The sequence below is a fragment of the Phoenix dactylifera genome, unplaced genomic scaffold (assembly GCF_009389715.1).
Source record: "Phoenix dactylifera cultivar Barhee BC4 unplaced genomic scaffold, palm_55x_up_171113_PBpolish2nd_filt_p 001797F, whole genome shotgun sequence".
Taxonomy (NCBI): Eukaryota; Viridiplantae; Streptophyta; class Magnoliopsida; order Arecales; family Arecaceae; genus Phoenix; species Phoenix dactylifera.
Window position 1 is genome coordinate 35,477 of NW_024069092.1, and position 5,395 is coordinate 40,871.

Sequence of the window (5,395 nt, forward strand, 5' to 3'; positions counted from 1 at the left end):
TGGACCGTTGCTCAGCGCCTGAATCTGGACCATCGGTGATGGCATCTTGCTTCTGGACCATTGGATGGCACCCTGGATGATGATGCCCTGATCTGGACCATTAGATGGCGCCTAGATCTGGACCATTGGCTTTGGTTCACTGCATTTGGGCCCTTGGATCATCAGGATTTAAGAGGGAGATGTGAGAAAGAAGTTGATACACCCTTCTCCTTAGCACCCCATCATGATGGGATGCATCTCTTGGCACATGCCTCATCATGATGAGGTGTGTGGATGGGATGCATCCCTTTATGATGCATCCCTCCATCTCTTATAAATAAGGAGGTGCCTTGGGGTTCTAAAGATCAAACAAGAAAAAGCCTCTCCTTCTCTCTCCCTTATCCCTTCTTTCTTACAAGCCTCTCTCTTTTGTCCTAACCCAAGACAAGAGGGTCTTCTTTAGGACAAAAAGGCTAGTGAATGTTTTAGAGGTAGAAAGGAAGAAGGAAGTGAAGGAAAATTAGCCAATTAGATCCTTTGGAAGGATTGAACAATTAGAATCAAGTTTTGGTGGAGCTAGAGTCTTGAACCCATTCCTGTGTGGATCAACATCGGAGGGTGAACATTTGGGCACCTTAGGACATCTTCAGATATATTGGATATAGCGTGATAGGTATTCTTCTATACCAAGATTATATTTTCTACATTATTTGGTTATACTATTAAGGCGATCTTGGCTTATTAGGGTTTCATATAATGGGTTTTATAAGAAAATTTTATAATCCCGTATCTTCCGCTGCGCCCTAGGGCACTAGGAAACCCTAACAAGCCTTGCCATAGACAATCCTATATGGGGACATTCCAATTGGTGTTTTGTAGGGCGTTCGATATGCCCACAATGCATCTGTTAACCTAGGGGACCAATCCTTTCGAGATGGATTGACAGTTTTTTCAAGGATGGTCTTGATTTCTCTGTTGGAAATCTCAACTTGTCCACTTGTTTGTGGATGATATGGTGTACCGACCTTGTGGGTGATGTTGTACTTCCTCGCAAGGGCTTTAAAAATCCTATTGCAAAAATGTTTCCCCCCATCACTAATGATAGTACGAGGGGTGCCAAAGCGAGCGAAGACAGACTCCTTAAGAAACTTGATCACTACTTTGTGATCATTAGTCTTACACGCGATAGCCTCAATCCACTTAGATACATAGTCAACAGCTAGGAGTATGTACTGGTGCCCAAATGACATAGGAAAAGGACCCATAAAATCAATACCCCAAACATCAAAGATTTCTACAATTAAGATCGGGTTCAGGGACATCTCATTTTTTCTTAAAATTTTTCCTAGTCTTTGACATCGGTCGCATGCTTTACAATACTCGTGTGAGTCATGAAATAGTGTGGGCCAATAGAATCCGCACTGCAAAACCTTTGCAGCCGTCTTTTTACCACTGAAATGACCACCACAAGCATGGTCATGGCAAAAGGAAAGGACTTTCCTTTGTTCGTATTCAGAAATACACCGTCGGATGATCTGATCAGGGCAATATTTAAATAGGTATGGTTCATCCCAAAAATACCACTTCACACGAGCTAGGAAGCGAAATCGCTCCTGTTTGGTCCAAGAGCTAGGCATTTGTTCAGTAACGAGGTAGTTGACTATGTCAGCATACCATGGAACATTGGTATGGGAAATCATCATTAGTTGTTCATCCGAAAAAGTTTCGGATACAGGTAATGATTCTGCAGATGACTCAACAATCAGTCTGGACAAGTGGTCAGCTACTACATTTTCAGATCCCTTTTTGTCTCGAATTTCGAGATCAAATTTCTGGAGCAATAGGATCCAACGAATGAGCCTTGCCTTAGCATCCTTCTTTGTGAGAAGGTACTTAAGGGCGGCATGATCAGAATAAATAAGAACCTTAGATCCTATCAGGTAGGGACGGAATTTATCTAGAGCAAAAACAACTGCCAACAATTCTTTTTCAGTGGTGGAATAGTTGAGTTGGGCGTCATTTAGAGTTTTGCTTGCATAATGAATAACATGGGGAAGCTTCTCTACTCGCTGACCTAAGACAGCACCTATGGCATAATCGGATGCATCACACATGATTTCAAAAGGACGACTCCAATCAGGACTCCTTATGATGGGTACTGAAGTTAGTTCAGACTTTAGTATTTCGAAAGCAGTTATACAAATTGGCAAAAAATTAAAAGTAGCATCTTTCGCCAACAAATCACATAAGGGTTTCGACAATTTACTGAAATCCTTGATAAAGCGGCGGTAAAAACCCGCATGCCCTAAAAAGGATCTGACTTCCCTAACAGTTTTGGGAGGTGGTAACTTGGCAATTAATTCTACTTTGGCTTTATCCACCTCGATTCCCTTTTGTGACACAATGTGTCCCAAAACAATACCTGATTCTACCATGAAATGACACTTCTCCCAGTTAAGAACTAAGTTTTTCTGTTTACAGCGTTCTACAACAAGTGTCATGTGGTGTAGACATTCCTCAAAATTGGATCCAAATACAGAAAAATCATCCATGAAAACTTCTAAAAATTTCTCCACCATGTCGGAGAAAATACTCATCATACACCGTTGGAATGTAGCTGGTGCATTGCATAGCCCAAAAGGTATGCGACGATAGGCAAAAGTGCCATAAGGACAGGTGAATGTGGTTTTCTCTTGATCCTCACGTGCGATAGGAACTTGGTTGTATCCAGAATAACCATCGAGGAAACAGTAATGGGAGTGGCCAGCTAGCCGTTCTAGCATTTGATCGATGAAGGGTAGAGGAAAGTGGTCTTTCCTAGTCATGGCATTAAGCTTCCTATAGTCGATGCATACTCGCCATCCCGTTTGGACTCGAGTAGGGACTAACTCATTGTGATCATTTTTCACCACAGTGATGCCAGACTTTTTAAGTACGACTTGAACTGGGCTTACCCACTGACTATCAGAAATAGGATATATAATCCCTGCATCTAAAAGCTTGATGACCTCGGCTCGAACTACGTCCTTCATGATTGGATTAAGTCGCCTTTGTGGTTCTCTAGAAATTTTTGCATCTTCTTCTAGATGGATTTTATGTTGGACCACAGAAGGACTAATCCCCTTAATATCAGCTATAGACCAACCAATAGCTTCCTGATTCTTCCAAAGGATACTTAACAGCTTCTCTTCCTGTTCTTTAGTTAGATTCGATGCAATTATAACAGGTAAGGTCTTGTTTTCTCCAAGAAATGCATACTTCAAGTTTTCGGGAAGGTCTTTGAGTTCTAGTTGTGGAGGTTTGACATTGGATGACACTAGCTGAGATTCCAAAATAGGCAATGATTCAAACTTGGTGGCCCATCTGCTAGTATCCATCACAGGAATGGAATCTAACAATGCATTAACCTCTTGACTTGACTCGCAATCTTGACCAAAATTAGCCAAACATCTTTCTATTGGGTCAGAATAACTCGACTCTTCAAAAGAACTGCTAATTATATTCTCAATCATGTGAATTTCTTCCAAATCGTCCATCTCAGTTGACTGACTACTACTATGAAAAACATTGAGCTGGACAGTCATGTTCCCAAAGGCTAGAGTCATTATCCCATTTCGGCAACTGATCACAGCATTTGAAGTGGCCAAAAATGGTCTACCAAGGATTACCGGGATGTGACTACCTGGGTTTTTTACTGGTTCAGTTTCGAGGACTACAAAATCCATAGGGTAATAAAACTCATTTACCTTTACAATTACATCCTCTACAATTCCCTTAGGATACTTCACAGTCCTATCTGCTAATGACAAAGTAATATTTGTGGGCTTTAATTCCCCCAAACCTAGTTCGGTGTAGACAGAATAGGGTAATAGGTTCACACTTGCTCCTAAGTCTAATAGGGCTCTCCGAATGATGGTTTCTCCTATTTTAATTTCAACAGTGGGGCAACCAGGGTTCTTATATTTTGGGGGCAATCTGTTGTTGAATAAGAGATGAGGCTTGTGCCGCCATCACAGCTTGCCTAGGAATGCTGGTTTTTCTTTTCACCGTGGTTAGGTCTTTTAAGAATTTTGTATAGGAGGGGATCTGTCTGATGGCATCTAAGAAGGGTAAATTTATTTGAACATTTTTAAAGACTTCCATGATTTCATCGTACTGAGATTTTTTCTTTGAGTCTTGTAGTCTACTAGGAAAGGGAGGCCTTAGGTGTGTAAGTTTCTATTGGTTTCTCCTCTATTCCTTGTGTTCCCTGTTCTTGGGTCTTTTTCTGGTGGGTTTGGTTCATGCTTTTCTTCTTTTTCTTGCACAGGAAGTTGGTCTTTTTCTTCTTTTTCATGCCGCAGAAAATTCAAAAATTTAGATGCAGCGGAAGAGGCATGTGCGGGATCAACCGTTCATCGCAATGAACGTTGTTTGAAAACCGTTCGTAGATAGATAAGGATTAAAAACTTTTAAATAACATTAGAAGATCATATCTTCACCTTTGTGCGGGTAGATGATCACCGCAAACTGATGATCGTGGTTTAGGATGAAGGTTCGCTTGAAGCCGTTCAAGTGCCCGGCCTCTACGGGTATCCACACGAAGCAGGAAAACCGATCCAAGCTTTCTATCTCCCCAGGGTGCTAGCTCCCTTGCAGAGATAACTTTGATGGCTGATATCCTCCCTTTCAATCAATTCTTGATTGTGCTTGGGAGGAGGAAGAAGAAGGATGAAGAGAAGAAGAGGAACGAAGCCCTGCAGCCTTCTTTTTCTTCCTTGCGTTGGAACCAAACGGTGGAGGAAGAAGGAGGCCACCAAGATCCTTTTTTTCCCTTTGTTGTTGGTGGCTGAAAAGAGAGGAGAGGAGGGTGGCCACGTGATGGAGAGGAGGAGGGCTTCACTTATCATTAGGGCACCTCCTTTCAAAGCCTTATAAAGGCATCTAGGGCTCCTATTTGGTTTAGTCCAAATCATGAATCAATTGGGTTCAATCTATGCTAGTCCTAATCCAATTAGAACTTGAATGAACCATGACTCAATTGAACTCTTCAATCCTAATCCAATTAGGAGTCATGTTGATTCATTAGATTAATAATTAATTAGGACTTAAGAAATCCTAATCCAATTAGGACTTGTTTAATTCTAGTCCTAATCCAATTAGGACTCTAATTTGAATTCGAAGTCCTAATTCGTTTAGGACTCTAGGAATCCTACTCCAAGTAGGAATTCAAATTTAATTCAAAACTCCTAATCTAATTAGAATTGTAGGAATCCTACTCCAAGTAGGAATCCCAGTCCTACTCCAAATAGGATTCCCAGTCCAAGTAGAAATCCCAGTCCAAGTAGGAATCTCAGTCCAAGTAGGATTCCTAGTCCTAATCCAATTAGGACTCTAGAAATCCTACTCCAAGTAGGACTCTTGTTTTAAGTCCAAT